At 31.3% G+C, this 21772-nt stretch overlaps 1 protein-coding gene across 15 annotated transcripts in view; it reads right to left on the reverse strand.

The window, feature by feature from the left end:
- Nrg (Neuroglian) overlaps nt 1–21772 on the reverse strand; it is a 100452-nt gene that overhangs the window by 78110 nt on the left and 570 nt on the right. The gene's annotated exons all lie outside the window — the stretch shown is intronic.

Below are 21772 nucleotides of genomic sequence, written 5' to 3' on the forward strand. Positions count from 1 at the left end.
CATTTCTTCTTTACTTTATTTTTGTTCAAGATTGTTTTTGTGTTAATTTATTACATATATATGAGTGAAAGAAGTATCACTTTGAAGATCCATTCTCATCAAAGCAAATTTTTCTTTCCTTCCCAACATCCAATTATATTTTGTAAAAAAAAAAAACCACATAAATTTATCTTCTGACTCAGAGAGGGGTCAATTTTATTATTTTATTACCATTATTTAGTACCTATATATGTATGTATATACTAAACCATGTATCTATTCGTTTACTATTGGCTTGGGACTAACTCCAGCTGGTTTTATTTTTCATCTTTCTTACTTATCTTATTTTATCTCCTCTAAAATTTATGATATTTAATAATGAAAGAACATCAAAATATGTAATTTTCTAGTCTCTTTATACTATCATTTAATTTGAATGTCCAATAATTAATATTATACATACATATACAATTAACAACCATAGACACAGAGAGGAAAATAATACAATAATTAGTGGACCAAGGCTACACTAATGGCGGCCTAAATTCGGATCTTTTAAGTATTGTAGTTTGAACACGAAGTCCCTCAGAAAGAGAAAATATAGTTAATAAATATGCAAGTTTCTACGTAATATAAAATAAGTTTCAGGACTCATGTATACATTAGAATTTGTCTAATTGAATCTTTACTCATAAAAGCTGAGTAGCTTTGAAATATACTATTTTAGGGTATGGAGATTTTGGAATGCAAATACGAAGACAAATGTACACATTAAATTAGTCCAAAGACTGATTTAAGGTGTGCATTTGTGACTCTAAATCATCTTAAGCAAAATTAGCTACTCTCCCTATTTAAAAAAATACGCTTAGGGGCTCCACAATGATAAAAAGGTGGAGAATCACTGATACATCCTAATGCTAGAAAAATTAGGTTCTTTTTTTGGCCGATTTTTAGTAATATGTATACATTTTACTAATTATAACTACGGATTAAAAACCAGGGTCCTTTGAAGACTTTGAGACTTGACTGGGTCTCAAAAGCTAATATTCAGACCTCACTAGACTGAAAAATATATTTTTGCCTAAATTTGTAACAGTAATTTGTATCTTTCCATTGGATAGAAAATATTGTTAAAATTAAAAACTCCATTCGAGTAAGAAGAAGACGTAATATAATATTCACGATATGCTACTTAATAATTGAGATTTGATTGTGGCCATTATTCTTATGATTTATTATATGTAATTTATGTTGTACTCGAAAAATAATATTTATGGACTTGCAATAAATATGAGGACTCAAACTAGACTCAATAAAAATATGTAAGGACTTGGAATTGACTTTTTAAATAAGACTTCATATTAGGGCATAAGCAAACTAAAAAAAACCATACTAAGTTGTCGTAATTAACAAGTTAATAATACTACAATTAAAACGGAGCCACGCTGTTGCAATAAACAAAAAAGAATACAAACTACTTATAAATAATAATGCATACAAGATGGCGCCACTATCCTAGTGTATATTAACAAATTACTTACAAGGGATTTGATTTTTGTAGAGAAAAAAACAGTTTAGCAGTAAGAAAAGGAAAAACGGTTGGAGAGCGTGTTCTTTTTTGTTCTTTATTTAATAGACTGCCGTGGTTTCAATTATTTTTGTGTCGATCTTAACTGAGAACTGAAGACTGTCCTGCATATATATCCTATAAGTTATAGAGTTAACTGTACTTCTTCATTTTTTAAATCCGTAATGACAGTCCGAAGGACTGGACTGAATAAATAAGGACTGACACAGCACTAGTCTTAAATTATCCTTTAGAAAGAAGAATTCTCGCCTAACTTTGGTGTAAGTTATCTTAGAAATCCTAATAAAATAAACAATTATGTATTTAAATGAAATCTTAATATTTGCCTGGTACCCATGACTAATGGTACTATAAATGTAGAAGGTTCTCCTCTTTATAGAAGTAATTCACCCCCCTCATATAACAGACAGCTGATGTTAACATGGGTTTAATCATACGTCTCGTTACCGCTCTCTCATCGGGGTCTTCAAAAATCATACACCTACTAATAGGTAAACAACACTCATGCCTCGAAGACTCCATCCATTTCCACTCTTTCTTACTTTTTAAAGACCCAATAGGTAAGCCTATTTTAATATACCCGATTATTCTTTGTTCGCAATTAGAAACACACGTCTTTTTTTGTGGGTATTATTATTAAATATTCAACACAAGGCAGAAGGACTTCTTCCATAGCCAATGAATTTAAAATACATTCATCATACTTTCCACCCCTACCCAATCCCAAAGTCATTAAAAGCATTGAAACAATGATGTTCCGTCTTTCAATAACAAGGACTTGAAGTAAGTTACGGATGCACACAAACAACCTTCGCCCGTACAATATACAAATGAAATATTGATACGCAAGACAAATTAACCTTTAAAAAAGCCTTAAGTATATATGTATGTCGAAGAAGAATTACATTTAAAAAAAAAAAAGATTTGAATAATATAGTCTCTATCAAAATTATATTATGTAAATATCAATAATGATAATAGCAAATATTTGCCAATCACTTCGTTTGAAAAGGCTTCACTTCATATGTCAAACAAATAAATAAATGATAAATTAAAAAACCCCTTTTATTTAAACACCTTAAAAAGACTTCTTAAATGAGAGTTTTATGATAAAGAAAAACTTTTTTTTTCTCTCTCTCTTTTAAGGAAACACTAACAGACAGAAACCCATTTCCAAGAACCTATAGAAAGAAAGAAAAACCATTCAAGATTTAACTTGACATTTCTTTTTTTTTAAAACTACTTAATTTATTTAAGTAAGAGATGAGGAAAAGAATACAAACAACAAACAAGGAGAAGAAAGTTGATACTAGGGTATGACAAGTCATAAATTTGGGTTTTCTTTTAATACTAATAAATAATTCAAGCAAGGTAATAAGGAACCTGAGCAGCAGTAGTAGTAGCTATCACAAAATAACGAAGTTGGAAAGTGTCACATAATCAAACAAGTTATACATTTATAATTTAATTTCCTCATTAAAACATGATCCATATATTAAAAAAAATTGCAATTTTACATTTATATAATATATATAATAACAAATTTCTAATTCAGTTATAAATATATGCTCTAGGGAGTGGTTCTCAAACTAAGGTACGCGTTCCTTCTACTTGAACAAGGATGTCCAACTTGCTTAATTTTAAGTGCGTCCCACAGCTCATTTTCAATACAAGTAATATTTTTATGCAAAACAAGAGCAAATATATCAAAAAAATGAGTAGAACGCGTATAATACGTTAAAACATTGGGGGAAAAAATCCAAAATAAAGGAATTTTTGAAAAGTTATCGCTTTAGAAAAACAAAATTATGAAGAAATAAAGGGAAAAAAATTTTTTAAGGATTTATTTTCTAAAAAAAAAAAGTTCATTCAATCAAATTATTCAACCAACGAAAAACAATTTTAGCCTTAAAAAATTAGATTTGCCCTAAAATTGAAATAAATATCTATTAAACAGTTTTGTCGTATGAAGCTATTTTTCATGACATTTAATTTAAAAGGTTCTGTGGACCACTAATATATTTCAAGTGTCAATGCGGCCCATTATATGTTTTTCTTTTTTAATCATGTGTGATTTTTTCAAGACAGATTTGGAGCGATATTTCAATCCTCGTGCGATTTCAGACTCTAGACCGAAATTTAATCGTTTTCAAATCTTGGAGCAATTTTATTTGAGCTCAATCTATGAATCGATTTTCTCCCTCATCCAGATTTAAATGTTGTACAAATATGATGTATACAACAGATTTAACTTGATATATTAAAGACACATGACGTCATGTACAATTCATCTATAGAATACGTCTAGATCGAATTGTAAATCATACCCATCCAGACCGACTTTTTTTTGTAAAACTGATCTAGATAGAATTTTCTTTTAAGGGCAAATATATTTAGTCCACTAAAAATAATAACCGTTTCAGATCGGTATATGATTTTCTGACCGAAAACCAAACCTAGTACAGCCGTGGAAATGTGACTGAGGAAAGTGGGTACTGTGGAGATACAAGCATCTTGACAAACTGAAGGTGTCAAAATTAGAAAAAAAATTAAACAAGACGAAATTAATTAAATAAATGTTAGGAAATAAATAAATACTAGTTTGGGGTTTGGTTCAAAAAGTCCTAGACCGTTCTGGGATCGTTATAACTTTTGTATGACCGAATAAATTCGGTCTTAGTTTGGTCTAAATCGGTCTCATTGTAAAATTCAGTCCATATAAATCCAAAATCCATTTTTTAAATTTTTTGTTATGCACTATTTTTAAGTTTAAACAATAGTCTTGTACTTTGAGATCTTGATATTAGCTCACACATATAAAAAGTTTGAGAGCTACTGCTCTAGGCAAATATACTCTTATGCATCAAAAAATAAATTAGTTAATAATTCAATTTTTCCTCTCTTGTAATGTCATGCTGTAATTGAATTCATTATTTTTGTACTTTCCTCTCCTAAGTTTATTTTGATGAATGAAGATTAAAATGTCAAAAATCAAAAAAAAAAAAAAAAAAATTAATGGACAAAAACTTTTTTTTTAAACAAACAAGCCTAACATGAGTTCATTAGCTGTCATTAGGAACATAAACATGCTGGGAGAGCAGATCCACTTTTATTCATATTATATAAAAGAATATTTTACTCCAAGACTCATTATAGATACCTTAATTCATTTTGAGATAAAGCGTGAAACAGTCATGAAAAACAATGTCCGTTCATTTATAAATATGACCATGGAATAAAAGATCGTTATGCCCCATCAACATAAAAGCAAGCTCAAATATTTTTTTCTTAAAATGGAGTGTAGATTATTAATATTGTTATTCTTTGACAAACTTTGTGAATTTCTATCAAGAAATTATTCTTATTTGTTACGGAGTGATAATTGATAGACCTTGTTGGACTCCGAGTAGAATTGAATTAGGAAAGACATCGAGGTAGTTATAGACAATAGCCTTGTTGATTTTCTTCTTCCCTTCCTTGTTACATCCTATTGTAGCCGATCTAATCAAATGGCATGACGGCTTAGCTGCTCGCCTCCCAAAATATTCCGCAAATTATCAGGGTTACCATATTGACTTTCGGTTTCTTTTTTTAAATCTCCGAAATACACATGATTTTCATAGCTATAAATAGGAATATGCAATACAAACTCCAAGGATTGGATAATAATTCGTGGAAACTTATTCGAACAACTGTAATCGATAAAAAAAACATTATTTGCTCGCTTCAATTCACTTGGCCAAGTTATTTTCTTGATATTCAAAGGTTGCGATAATTGAATCTCTGTTTCCCTCGGTCACAGTCTCCAATTTCAAGATGTACCCCAATTACTTTTCTCTCTTTCAATTTCCTGCTACTTTGAAATATCCAGCACGCCTCTGGCTTACAATACAAGTTATAACTTGCACAAAAACCAAACTTTTACACCACGAAGCATAAAAGTGATCGTGTATCGTGACATGACCATTCCTTCATAAAAGATCATTAATTTCATATGTGACTACGACTGAAACATAGTCACATATGGTAAAGAGATCCTTAATACTACACACTATCATTTATCTATTCATCTATTATAATTGATAGGTATATATAAAGAATGTTTATTTGTTTTCCAGAACTTCTTATAACACACATAACATGATTTGTGTGTGACTCTAAATTTTGAGGATAAACTTTCAAAGGTGAGATCTACATATGTATTTATTTTTTTAAAGACATAGCTAAGGGGTCTTCATTTATTAAGAGCACTAGTGATGTAACGGATCTTTAAATTGTGTTTCTGGATTCAATACGGTTCTATACACTAACGGTTCCCTGTTCTTATCGGATCATCATCTAAATTTTTAGCAACTCAGATCCGATTCCTCAAGTAAGCTAGATATTCAGTTCTTACCCTAGGATCGTCGCATATTGTTATAGGCATTTTAAGGAGACCTCAGAAGAGCAGCTAAAAATATTCGTCAATTAAGTAATTTTGATTTTTCTCTAATTTTTAGAAGGTACATTTTATATTAAGCCTAGGGCTACAAATGTGGCAATTGGAACTACTGATTAGTGTATTTGAACTGGTTCCCTCTTGTCTGAAGGAATAAGAGTACATACTAGATGAGTGATGTCACTTCCTTCTTTTTGGTTCGTTAGTACAAATTAACGGATTTACCAACCGGGTCTTTTTACGTATTGTGAAAAACTATTTGCGTGTTAACCACTTCTCTCAGTTTAGCTGTTTAACAACCAATTCGGACGGACCAAGGTTAAACCATCATGTAATCGGCCTTGCTATAATTTTTAATTTGATGTATCGTACTGTCTTCTGGGCAAGACAGGCAGATTCTGACAAAACACACAACCCCTCATAGTCTATGACGCCACGTTTGCTAGAATTTTCGATTTAATGTACCGTACCGACTGCCTGGCAAGACAGGCAGATTTTGACAAGACACGCAACCACTTATTTACTATGACGGCAATATTAAAAGCGCAGTGGAAGTCAAACATCAGTCGTACACGCGCTATGGTATAACCAAGTATTTCTATTAACCTTACAACCGACGATCCATGATGTCACTATTAGATACATTACACATTGCACATTGTTGGGCTTAGGTCTGAGAATCATACGATAGGTATGATACCTTCATGAATTTTAGTTCGGTCTGAACCGATCTCAAAGAAAACTTCAGTTTGGACCGTTCTCTTTTAAAATTCGGTATAGACAGATTCTATAGATGAATTGTTTATGACGTCAATTGATTTTCAAAATTGTGTACATCGATCCAGAATAATGTCATATGGAATTCAATGTATTGTATGAATCATATTTGTATGTAAAAGTCCTTAATCAGAATAGGGGAGCGAATGGGTCACACAATGACGGAATTAACATTCAAATTATTAATATTAAATTAATTTAAATAAAGTATGGCTGTCAAACATTATTTTAAGATAGGTTGCATTAAAAAAATAAATATATAAATTAATAGTAAGCTAAAGTACGCTGAATATATTAGGAATTAGTTCAAATTGTCCGTCACTCTCTTAGGCGAGTCGTAGTCGTAGCAGAGTAATAGTTATGGAAATAGCTATTACATTTATTTTAAGGAGATTTTTTTTTAAATGAATAGTATTTTTTTAAATTATGGTAAGTTAAGTAATTAGATTGGCTTTGGACCGAGTTTTAACACTAGTAATTACCTATCATTTTTTATTTTGATTATTTACATACTGTATGTATAAAAAAAGAAACATTTCAACAAAATAAAGAAAGATGTAATTAGACATTTAATGATGAAATGTATGATGTTTGTACAAGGAAGGTAAATGGGTCATTCTTATTTCAACTACCTTTGTGCGTAGGTACTCATTTATGTAAATAGTTACATTTGTAAAGTCTCTCATTAATATTAGGTACATAAACGTTTTTATCCCCTAATAGAGATAAAGCTTTGTTAAAACAACTTGGGTAGGTAAAGAGTAGTGTTGAGACTCGGTTCAAGCCCGGATTTTTATTCTTCTATTCGGTCTTAAATGATTTTTTTAGACTGATTGTGGCGGATATTTCGGTCAAGATCGTTATATCAGACCGTAGGACCAAAATTTAATCGTTTACAATTCATAGATCGATTTTTTCCGTCTCAAATTCTGATTTCTGTCTTGTACAATTATGATTTATGCAACGTCATATGTAGTGCATTTTAGGCATGTTGCAAAAGAAAACAAAAAAAAAACATAAATCAACATGGTAACCCGGACCATTTGCACAATGTCTTGAAGGAAATCAGTATAGACTTTCAGTAGATCAGCAACAATCAGCTGTAACAGGGGAGACGGAAATGAACAAGGACATTGGTAGGAATGATCCCGTTGTCGATCCTCAATTCTACTCCAACAATGACTTACATATTATAAATGTGTAACAAATTCTCACGGTTACTTTCCATCTTTTATGGACACATGAATGTTAGATGAGGTTTTGAATATAATTGAAACTTGTAGAAAAAAAAGTTTACTACTACGTAGTTAAATAATGATGACAACAGCTGAAGAATAGAAAATTGATTCTACAGGTAACCAAATCTAAAAAAACGAGGCAGCTAAAGAATACACACGATTTACCAATACTATGCATATGCAATGTCATAAAATATATGGAGTGCGTACACTTAGCAAAAGCAAGAGATTTTTTTTAAAGCCGAAATTTAGTTGACCAATATAATTATTTATGACACATCAATCACTCCAGATCTTCCATTGAATCATACTATAATTCAATAATAACTGGAGAGCTCCATAAATAAAAATATGATCAAATGTAAAATACAGTGAAGATCGAACATAAAAATATTGGAAGCGTTCTGTATGTTTCTAACATACCTATTGATTACTACTACAATTTAAATGTTTGAGTCAACTACGACAACGTCAAACTCTTCTTCACAGAATCACTAAATACTGTTTTTATCTATGCTTACATAAAGTATCGACATTATTAAATTCACACTTTTATGCGATATACCCCCAGGAGACTTGTGATTAAGGTCTTAAGTGATTTAGCAAAGTAGTAGTTAAATTATTTTTGAAGAGATTTTTTTAAAATTAATAATGTTTTTAAAATTAGTTCTGCATCGATTTGGACCGATATTTCGATCTCAGACTCAGGACCTAAATTGAATCGTTTTCAAATCGTGAACCAATTTTTTCCCCCGTCTCAATCTATAGACCGATTATTTCTAATATTCTGATTGAAGCAACACTTAATATCCCCTTATTGTGGGTCGATGTAAACTATTTTGTAACACATAACAGACATCAAATATCTATATCTATAGAGTCGGCCTGGACCAAATTTTATATTAGACCGGTCTAGGATTTTCAGACCGAACCTGTTAACATCAGTAAGAGATACTCAAAGTATTATTTTTTTTCCACTTGCAAAGGAATAAGTAATTATTTGGTCATGTGTTATATAAACTAGTAACACATTCAAATACGTAACTAAGAAATATTTATTTTTATAGTCTAATAAACACAATAAACGACTTTGAAACCTTACTGCTAGGGTTTCTCTCCTAGAATTTATTGTACTTGAACGCCTACAACAAAGAAATTCCCGATAAAAAAATATTCTTACACACATCTTGCATTTTATTATTTTATTCTGTATATATTATAAAATTCCTTTATGTACTTCATAAAACCTATATAACGCCCACTCGGTTAATGGGTGGTCAAAAAATTCCTCATTTCTTGAAAACATGATCGTTAATAAGTCCTAACAACAAAAATATGTGTGTTTTTAAATTGATAAAATTAAATATTTTTTTATTTTAAGATTTTGGTAAACTGGAGTTTTTTTCCCTGTTCAATGTTTTGAATGAGTCAAATCAAAATTCTTTAAATTGTCACTGAGGCCACATTTTTGGAGGGGTATTTACTTGAAAATTGTCTCTAATTGTACATATGAATGTTGAGAAGGAGCTAATTTGATGTATCCACTTCACAGACTGCATCAGGGCCCGGAAGGAAAGGCAGGCGTTGATGAGGTAGTTCCTTGGTATTTTGGTCATTGTCTTCTTAATGGCATGAGATCTTGGATTTGTTTTATATTCAATGTAGCCCCAGACAAAATAATCCATCGCATTAAGATCCGGACTGGGGGGAGACCATATTTTCTTCCAAATAAGGTCATAGCAGTGCTCACTCGGCCACTTCAGCCACCGGTCTGAGACGAGACAAGGTACTTTGTCTTGTTACCTAGCCCAAGGCCGATCTCCAGCGATTTACCCTATCCTCAAAACTATACTAAAGTTTGTTGAAACAATAACGTTTCTGCTAGCAAAAAAAAGAGAGGCTATCAGACAGCTAAATCATAACAAAATCGCAGTTGAACCCAAGAGCCGGTTTGATCTTAACGCCTTGTTTTCATATATTTAGACAGATAGAGAGACATTTTTTGGTTTATTTATATAGATATTATGCATTACTATAAGAATTTATGCCAAATATAGGGGAACTTCTTAGTTCAGATGGGGATGCTTACCCCACGACGACTGATTAAACAAGAAACAACACAGGCAACAACCGATTTTTTTTCTTTTTTAATCATTAAACTTTTTTTTTATTACAAATATGTCAACTCTAAAGATAGCCGTCCACTTCCATAAGGATGACGTCACGTAGAATACACTTTACATTTTGCCATTCATTTTGAGTCTCTTCCTTATCAATGAAGATACATATATTATGTCTATTTTAAAGAGAGGGTAATGCGAAACTTTCAAAAGAATGAAAATAAATAACGTGTTTTTTAACCGTGAGCTTTACATATCAATAAGTAGGTACTCTTGTAATTCAATCCATTTCTTCCTTAATCCCTGAAGATATTTCCGTCTTTTTTGACCAACTCTTTGCCATATTTATGTACATAAATATTTGTGTCTTACAGATTTGGAAATGTGATCTCGTTAAATAGTTTTCTATTTCTTTATCTCTGGTGATGATGCAGCCTTGATGAGGGGTAAAATATTTATGTGAAGGTAGCTGTCTATAAATATCCATAAATATATTTAGGTATATGGATATATACATAAATATAAAACTTCTTCTTCAACGCCCATTTAACGCCCAAATCTCTCTTCCGCTTCTCCCTTATAACTACGTACTGATATAATTTTTTCTTAATGAACCATGTGATGTTACATTAAAAAATTATAACTTCAAACATGTACAATGTAATAATATGTATCCAGTTTCTCATTATCCGGTATATTGCTCTTTGGTGAGATCCCGGGAAAATTTAAAGGGATACTATTTCCGTAATTTATATTATATTATCAGAAGGAAAACTACATAAGATAATGTTATTCGTGAAAGATCATAAAAAAAAAATATGTTTCCAGCATAAGAAAGTGAAATTATAGTTATTAAATATCCATTTGTAGGTTTGTTACTTAAAGGTAATTCACATTGGGCATCCCTTTTTGTCAGTCTACATCATTTGCACAATAGCATTTATCCTTAAAAACTTTATCTCAAGTGCATTTTGATTATGTATTCACCTTTTCATTGAAGAAAAATGGTGAATGAATTATTGTTGGAGTCAACTCAAAAATTTCGAATTCGAGTTTGTTAAACATTTTTGCATAATATGATATGTGAATTCTTCTTTTTAATAATCCGTATGTAGGTTTGTACTGTCCTTTGGTGAAGTGATACTGGAAATTTGACTAATATTTACTTGAATGTATCGATTTGTATTTTTTTTAAATTCGAGTTCAAGTATGGTCGTCGAATTTTCTTTAAAATGTTATGTATAAATTTGAGTCATTATTCAGAAAATTATCAGGTTTAGTTAAGTCAAGTTTTTTTTTATAGTTTTTTTTAGTTTTAGTCATATCCGAATCCAACACTAGTATTTATTGTACAAAATCCATCTTTTTTCTTCTTCTCATATATCCCTCTTCAGTATTAGATTTTTTAAGTATATTTCTGATCTTAAAATATATGAAAAATAAGTAGGAAAACAATGGTTTGGGAGATCTTCACCACCCACCTATTAGTTTGATACCTTTATTTTTCTTCAGCGTCAAGTTCGTCCGCATTCATACAATTAAGTTTCCTTATAAAGTATCATTCCTATTCATTTGTGGAAATTTTCCCACATTGCTGTTTAATAAATAACTGTCAATCATGTGGCAACATGGCGTAACTTTCAGTTTATTATGCAATCAGTGGCGTCAGTAAAAACCGCCGAATTTGAATTACAAATTTGACTATTTAACGCCTCGGTACTTTTATTGATTCTGACAACCTTTCCTTAAAAAACCACAAAAAAAACTTAAAATCATTTAGTAGAAATTAGCCTTTTCTTCTCATCTATGGAACTGTTATTCATTATCTCTTGATAATTGTTAAGAGATTAACAAGAAATAGTTATAATCTAAGCAATCAACGTTCAGTATGTACTGATTAGAGAAAAGAAACAGAAACAACGACAGCAGACAACAAAATACAATGTATATTTTTGTGTTAGTGAGGTAACACCGCGTTGATCTCTTATCTTTAATGATGTTTGACGTGAGGAAAAATGCTCTGAACTCCAATTTGTCTATTTAATATTATAATATAAGTACTAGGACGTACTAGGCCTAATATAATTTCCCCCTAATGTGTAATATATATTATGTATACTTGTTATTGGTCCAGGAGTTAATTAAAAAGGGATAATATTTCATTTTTCAAATACATCTATCTTATCTACCTATCTATATGTATATGTGGCCATTTCGCAGGATCATGGATGATGATCAGGACATACGATTAACCTCTTACCGAGAATTATACAAAAATCGAGTGGTTCCTCTCATTTGTCCGGCTCATGATAATCCACCCTATTTAGACTCTAATGGATAATGAACTCTTTTTCGATTGATTAAAAGTACAATTGTGAAACCTGAATAGTTTTAATTTTTCCCTTTTTTGTAACTTGTGTGAGTTATTTTAAATTCTCTTTACCTAATTTTTTTCTTATATTATGTTTGGCTTTCAAATTTAAAATCAAAAATGATTGAATAACAAGTCATAATTTACATAGACTTTCTTAACAAAGGGCATGGCCCTTTTCCAATAATTACCGACAGATGGGGTATTGAAATTGGAAATATATACCTTTATTCATACTTAATAATATGTAGATAAAGATCAGGCCTGTCACGATAACACATTTTTCTGTGCGATTAATTACCCAAAAAATTATTGCGATGAGCGATAATAATCCCGTTTTGACACCATTTTCAAATTATACAACGATAATGGCATATTAATACAATTACACCCTTTCCAAGATCAATAAATAAAAACAATAAATAAAATTATTTTATCCAAAAATGCTCTTGAATAAAAACAAAAAACAATCAGAACAACATTAAATAAAAAGTATGTAAACCAGATTGCACTGCAACAAATAAAAAGCATAAGGCTCAGACATACAGGCAAAACTGCCAATTAGGACTTACGAGCAAAAAAGTGCAAACTACCAACCAAAAATATGACTGAAAGCGGATGCCTCAACAGGTCATATGCAAATCTGTAGCTTCATTAGTCTTGCAGATTCCGAGCAAGAAATATCTACACTGGATTTAAAACTATTTTTACCCAGTTACTTTGAAGCGTGCAGATGGAATATATGGCAGCCGGCTAAAAATTATGTATTTATTAATGTTTTAAATAACTCTAGAATTTAGTCAAACTTGTCGATAGACAATATAATAGTTAGAAATATTTCCCTTCTTCAACCATTATGAAGATACATAGTTAGACTAACTCGCTAATCTTCTTCTTCCTCTTTTTATAAATTCTTATTCAGTATACGTTTTCCCCTTTTCCGTTAGTATAATAATTCGTTCATAGGATATCTTTTTTGATGTGTATTTTCTAATAGACAATCGATCTTGCATTGTTAAAAAATCAACTTATTAGCCAAAAATTTAAACTTGCCCTCCAGAGCCCAGGAATATGGTCTGATCAGAATTAAACATAGCCCTAGGTACGTAACTATGGAATCCATAGCTATTCACAAAAAAAAAAAAAAAATTGTGAATTTTTTTCAAAAAATGTAATATCTAAAATTTTCAAACAAATTCCAAGAACCAAAAATCTTTCAGACGCCCCTGCACTGGCCACAACCCCCATGGCTTTCCTCACGGACCACCACTGGGTCTAAGACTGATTTTTGATCAAAATATAGAACTACATAGTATGCAAGACTCACCGAATAAAATATCGATCACGAACCAAGTCGCAACACTAATATTAAATCATAATATGCTCATTGCACAAATCTTTTGTATAAAAAAAAACAAAGACAACCACATGGCATTTCTATCCTCATCATTCATAATAATAATAATTTGTACTAACGACAACAGCAAGCGAGACGGAGGAAGTGGAGTCAATGCAAAAAAAAAAAAAAAAGTTGAAAATAATATTTAACAACGTTTATATAGAGTAGTTAAAATGACTGGTAATAGATTTGCTAGCTCGAAAAAGGGAATGAAACAAAAATAAAGTTGTGCATCCAATTGTCCAGGAACTTCCTTCCTGTTGAACAGGATGAAAATGAGAATAGGAGTACCTTCATAAATATTATTTTTGTAGAATAAACAACATCAAAAATAAACGTCTAAATATAGGCAATTATTATTTTCTCTCAAACAAGGGCATAATGTCCTATGAAGAGAATGAATGTTTATGGAAATAAAAGATGGGTATTTAGGGGGGTCGAAGTAAAAACAACAAGAGAGTTTGGAATAATAATAATATTATACATACACTTTTAGCGTGGAGCTAATCTTTGAAATTGTCAAAATGCCCCATTTGCCTTAAAGATATCATTAGGGGCATGTATAAAGGGGGTAGGGGTTCTCAAATTGAGAATATAAGCCATATTTAAGTACGTACATTTTGTGTACAAAATTCGAACATGGGGCTGGGGCAACAAACCCAAAACTTACGTATATACTTTGTACATGTCCTTATTTACACATTTTGAGCTGGTTTGACGTTGATAAGCTACCGAATAAACAGATATTCGGAGCCTACGATTCATTTAACTACAATTAATTGTCATTGTTTTGAACAAGTAAATGAAAGATGCAACCTAAGAATTTATCAAATATTTTTGATAGTAATTATAACTAACTAAATTTTGTTCTAAAAGCTGTAATGTATACAGTATATACGATTTTAAAACAAGAGTACATATTTCAAAACGTTAAGGCCCTTGAGTGGAGTTTCAATCTTACTTATTCAGTCCAGTCCTTGTGACTATCAGTCCTTCGGACTGACTGTACAAAAACTAATTAAACAGAGAGGAAATTAAGTCATCAAGGACCGAACTTAATAAGCTTGTGAACTGATGTGCAGGACTGAACTGGAATTCTTCAGTCCTAAATACGGACAGTCTAAACACTACTTTTGCCCCCTCTAAATATTTTTCTAAACAGCTCAAAATGTACGAATGATATTTGTAGACTTAAACGAATATTAAACCTTAAAGCCGCAACATTCCGAGAGTTGACAAATAAGCTCCACCCTAATATACATGTTTGGACTGATTTATGAGACTGTTTTGACTACTTACTAGTACACTACATAATATGAATAACATAATAATAATACCTACATATATATGTATAAATATTATTATTAATAGAACCGTGTACCCAAGGGATACTATGAGAACTTTTATAAAAACCTACATAACCATTTCTATATAATAATCATGTAGTGTACATGTACACACTAATAGCTTCAAAGGCTTCTTGCACAAGCCTCAATAGCATACATATTAGGGTTTTTCAAATGAAAATTTGTAGAAAAAAATGCCGTTTTCATTCAAGATGGCTGGATTCAATGGTCGAGTCAAGTTTGTCTTAGAACAATATACCCACTTTCGAGTTGACCAAGCTTTTCCACATGTTATGTAAAGCGTTATCTCCTTTTTAATATGGACAGATCAACTTTTTTTTTTTTGTTTTTTTAATTAGAAAGGATCGTATGTATTCTAGTTCATTACTATCCTTTTGAGTCATACAGGGTACGCAAGCTATCTGTGCCTAGAAAATGATTTTTTCCAAACGCAGTTTTATCTCCACATTAAAAAAAATTAAACCAGATTCTGAAAGCTTGATTCTGATTTGTTTTATTCAATAAATCACCTCCAGGCTCAATTACAGTATCGATACGATATCGATAGCTTGAAAAGGCCTTCATCACTCGGTCCCTCGGCAAATCCTAGAATTTCTACTTAATCAGACTGATAAGTTTGTATTTGGAGTCTCAGGGGGGTTCCATTGGCTTTTAATACGATCGCACCCCAACAAAAAAAATCAATCAGATTCAGATTCGGCGAGTTTGGAGGTCAAAAGTCGGCAAGATGTAATCGACATCTTTTTTTGTAGACATTTACTTCTTTTTTCGAGGTGTGGCAGGGAGTCGAGTCCTGATACTACATGTAAGGCCTCCCATCGGCACCCATATCGAACCAGGGCTTCACCTTGGTTTCTAGCACGTCGCTCCAAGGAGGGTTCCGTGCCTTTTCCAAATAAATTGGGACAACAAATTCGTCAATTAATAACATTTTTTCCAACTGGTGCAAGTTTAAACAAGCTATCTAACAAAACAAAAATCAGCTGGCTAAGTGCCCGGATTTGCCCAAGCGAGAGCACCAAATTGGGTGCATAAATAGCTTGCACACCCTGTATATAAATTTGACTATTTAAAACTCCAATGTTTTGAGTTTAAAATATCGAGCTAAGCTAGTCTTATCTAAAATATTTGTGAAAGTTTGAATAGTAATTCAACTTTATTACGTTAGAAGGTGAAGTTATAATTAAACATTATTCATTTGTAGTTATGTTATAGGGATTTAGTTGAAAGAACAGGGACAAATACATTGGTACTTGTACATAAGTAGCCTTAAATCCTATACTTAAGTATTCATGATAAATGAGTACTTATATTTGGTTTAAAAATTAGTACTTGTGAATATTTAATACATTCGACAGAAAATGATGAAAAAAATATCACTTATTTCGTTTACAAATGTTTTAAAACAATTAACATTTTCATCAATTTTCATTAGATCTGTCACCTCCATTTCGGATGACATTTCGTCTTCTTTGCAAATAATTCCTGAGCCAACTTCCAGAAATGTACTTCTTATAAAACTCATAAAATGGGATTGGGGCTAATCAACACATAAATATATTCGTCATAGTACTTGGATTGGTTCTTAAATACATACATTGCAAGTACTTGTAAATTACGTAAATACATCAATGAAATAAGCCTCATATTTGTACATAAAATTTCAATGAATGACTTGTATCTAAAATAGGTACATGGCCTTGCTCTCCTTCGTTGAGTGTCTTCTTTTTTTTTTTGTCAATGCGTATCATTTGCACATTTTTGCATCTTCAAAAATATATATTCAGCTTTCATTGAATGAATTAGGTACATAAATAAACCATAAATTATGAAATAATTAAATGCAAGATTTCTCAGGAATCTTTTTTTTTTTTTAGATAATTTATCGTGGGAGTAAAACCTCGAAAAAAAAACAGGATCCTGGGAGATAAATAATATATATTCTTAAGTACTGGCACCCAACTTATTTTTGTTGCATAAAACTGCAGCTTTTGACTCTTAACAAGAAAAGTATCAGTTCATAATGTTATTAATAACCTTTAGTCCTTGTTCATAACTAAAGAATAGATCCGTTATAAATGCTCTTCACTATAATTAATAGAATCCACATTTTGATAATAATTTACATTTTTGAGTGTCTGTAGGTTTCACTCAACTTTGTATGGATTATATTGGTAAAGGACATTTAATAACGCTGCCTACATAGTTAGTAGTGTTGGGTCCTTGACCATATCAGTTTTGTTAGAAGGAACTAATTTGGGCCAAGTTCAGTTTGGGCCGGAATCTTCGTAATATTCTGTCCACACACACAAATTGCTCTTGATGAATCCCAAAAAAATAAGTTTTTTTATTATATTTTATTCAATTCAAAGGAAATTTAAATGTAGGATTTAAATTTTGGTCCAGATCGGTGCATAGAAAATAATTTACGACCGAAGAGAAAAGAAAATCGGTCTTTTTTTTAGTCTGTACACAAATAGTAAGAGACTTTATAAGATAATAAGATAAAACAGGATTAACAAATTCAAAACCCTCAAAACTCTCAGATGCCTCAAATCGTAACCATTCAAATGTGAAAAAACACACGAAACGAAATCTCTTTTATAATATTACGCAGTGTTGTATGGGTCCTTATTTGTTCGGTCCAGTTCAGTCTTAGGACCGGTCCTTGGAATTTTTCATAAAAATGTCGATGGTTAATTACGGCAAATAGGATAGATGAGATATGTATTAAGATCATTGCTCATTATCTGCAAAAAATATTCATTTTTTTGCAAATAATACGAGTATATTATATTTTACTTAATGATATAATTGTTTTTATTATAAAACTGGATAATTTAATAAAAGAAAAAAACGCCCTTAATGACGTCACGAGCGATTAAAGACCGACAAACACTCATTTTAATTATATTTTTATTCATCTAATTAATAGTTAATAAAAAAAACTTGTAGTTTTATTTTTCTATGAATTTTCTTGCTTTATGAGGCAGAGTTATATGAAAAAAAAATATGGGGGCGAGTATTAATTATCGTATATTATCCTATCTCTTAACACTAATGGAACCAAATTCACATCCAACTCAGAAGCCTTTATTTACAGACACATACATGACGGAATCAATCTATATATATATATAAATATGTGCATTTTATGTCTATTTATATAACTTAACATATTTATTTCCTTTCTAATATATCTCCCCCGCCTCCCCGCCCTTCTTCAAATGGCTCGAATAGCTCTTCCGACCCAGCAGGGCTTCTTCCTCACCAAAAACAAAGACAAACTTTTCTATTTTTAAAAAGCCTACATATTTACATATAACAGGATAATGACAGGAAAAATAATCGAAGCAATAAAACATGACAAACTGTGACATTCCTTTATAGTCATGACCCACAAACGAATCATTACCCAAGTTCCTAATGACTCTGTACATATGGAAAATTATTATATATATTTGTCTGCTGTCAAAAAACGTATGTATGTACTCTTATGAAACAGAGCATTTAAAGTTGAAACTATTTGTTATTTCTTTTTTAAAGTGGAAAAGTAATATAGTAAATAGACACATACGTTTGATAGGATTACCATTTGATAATTTATGGCAGCGGTCGTCAACCTACAGCCCTCTAGCCGTATTGTTGTGTCCGTCCTTATTTATTCGGTATAGTCTAATATTAGGACCGGTCCTTGGAATTTTTCATAAAAATATCAATGGTTTATTAAGCGGAATAAGATACATATATCTTGAACCGAGAAGTGGGACTGGACTATGTACAGCGGTCCTAAATAAGGACTGATGGAACATTAATGTTTAGTGCGTCCCTCAGATCAACATGAGTTGAGAATTGTGTACTGTTCATAAATCATAGTTAAAAAAATCGAAGACCTCTACTTTATTCACTTCATATGCATGCTATCAAACTTATGAAAATAAGAGTGATGCCCATCCTCTTTTACCCGAACATGCCTCATTTTTACATTTTATAAAAAAAAAGACCCCAGATATACATGGAATCTACATTGACACTAATATTCAAGGAATTGGGACAGCTTGTGAGAAAAGACTACGGTACAAAGACCTTTTCCTATTTCTGCTGTATACAACTTAAATGCCAAATAAAGGATATTTTACACTAACCTCTACCCCTCAAACACTTAAAAGTAGAAATATAAACTTCATATCTCTTTTCTATCCACATCATCTTAAGTATCCATGAATGGTACTTCAGAGAAAAGGTCACGAACGTACAACAATAATAGAAAAATACCTTAAGCAAAGGGAATCTGTTCTTTAAGGCTTAAGTAAATAGAAAATCATGAAGTACACTCGTTTTAAAAGAAGGATTAATACAAGAGAATCATTAAATAAAGACGGGATTGAAACTCCATCTTTATAACATTGATAGTGTATGCATAATATATTTTTTAAAAAAAGAATGATAACAGTACAATTGTGCAATAAAAGTTCAGAGAATACAAACATATATTAAATGTATACACCCCAAGGACTAAAATCACACGAAGTGAACGAAACAGCCTTTTGTAAAAACAAAATAAAAAGAAATTAAGTTCAAAGGATCTTACAAAATATATTTATATATATACAACAAAACTTTATTTCGATACAAAAAGAAGCCTGTGATAAATGATAAACATAGAGGAACTATAAATATTCACTACATACATACATACACCATGAGAGAAATAAAACCATTCAAAAGAGGGTAAAGAAATACGTATATACATAAGATGAAGAGGGTTCAAAAATGAATTTAGAAAAAACCATGTACTGGATCGTATAAATATGTATGTAATATCAAGTGAATCAAATACCGAGAGCTATAAATATATTTCAGAATAGAAAATGTACTGAGTGCGTTCCAGCAAATCGTTGACAATAGAGCTCATACCTATAGACCATCATAGAGAGATAACTATTGTAAAAAACAACGATAAAAAGTAGATCACTTTATATGCGGCTTTTTGTAGTGGATACAAAAAGGCTTTTACGAAAATGTAAGTTTTATCCATATCCAAATAGATTGGTTATAAATCTACACAGAATACAAGTTAGAGGTCTTTTTTAAATAATTGAAGAAGAAGTTTATGCAAAGCTAATCTAAGGCTAGGTAATTGCACCGATGATTTGCATATCTGAATCAATCACATTGTCACCAGGACAATGAAAGTAAAATTGATTGACGAAACAAGTTTGTATGAATAAAATGATGGTGCAGTAATGATGGTTTAACTAATTAAAAACTAAATAGCTTTCATAATCACAAAAAACAGTGGTTGGTCACTTGATAGACTTAACAAGCAGAGGGACAATATAAGTCCCTGACGAGACTTCCGGCACTTGGGGGTTCTTAGACACTTAAAAGACTTAAATCTATTTTATATATCTTAAATCAAGTCAGTTTTAATAACATTTGCTAAATTGATCTGGGCAAATTCAGTGTTTTTGAGTCTCGCCCTATGCTGGATTGATTTAGTAATTGAATTTTGGTGGCAAAGTTTTAGACAATTGTCTATTCAACTATGGTTAAGTTGATTAAGACAAGAATATAACTATAGTATGGGTAGTGCTTGGGTGAACTTTGACAATCTACTTGAGAAATTATTAAGCCATTAACTTATTCAATGTGTGACGATGGTGTTATTTTTGGCTTGATACTGGTCAATATGATTTGCTGGAATGCACTGTAGTACTAACATTTTTCCAAAAAATAAATAACATTCTAATAAGAAGCAGCGAACGAAGAAGCACTTGAACGAACTATGGTACAATTAAGTAAAGAGAGGAGAGATCCTGGAGGACATTATTATACGTCATATAACTTAAATTATAAGGTCAAAGGTAAGAGAGGGGATAAATGATGTAGTGGGGTGGATGAAGTTAGTAGGCTAATCAATAAAACATCTATCCATAGGATGTGAAAGGTCTAGACTATGTATGATATAGGTACATTCAGAGAGAAATGAAGAGTTGTCCAGAAAGAAGGGAGACCCTTGATTAACATCACAAATAATGCATAATCCCTTTCTTTAGCATTTATAGAAAATCAGGGGTTCGGAAAAGTTGTTTTAAGGGGAAAGAGATTAAATAAATACATATAAAATACAGAGGTGATTTATTTTATTCATCAGAACAGTGACAGACAGATGAAATCCCCCAACTCATCAAAAGGGACCTTTTGGGTAATAGTGTTGACTTAAGTATAATTATATATAAGTATTGTGGGAAAAGGCTTTTATTATAAAATGCTTTTTACAAGAGTGAGTGATTTGTTTACTTAAGGTAAGTAAGATGGGCATTGACCAAAGCAATATCTGTTGTTTGTCTTGAAAATAAATATTATTCAAATATGAACATAGTTTGTACACATTATGAATAAAAAAGGATTTACGCATGTGTAGAAAGGCTCCAGGGCGTGGAGCTCCTATTTGGAAGGAACATACACATTACTAGAAATGAACGGTGGAAG

This window comes from Lepeophtheirus salmonis, chromosome 3, assembly GCF_016086655.4.
Source record: "Lepeophtheirus salmonis chromosome 3, UVic_Lsal_1.4, whole genome shotgun sequence".
NCBI classification, from domain to species: Eukaryota; Metazoa; Arthropoda; class Copepoda; order Siphonostomatoida; family Caligidae; genus Lepeophtheirus; species Lepeophtheirus salmonis.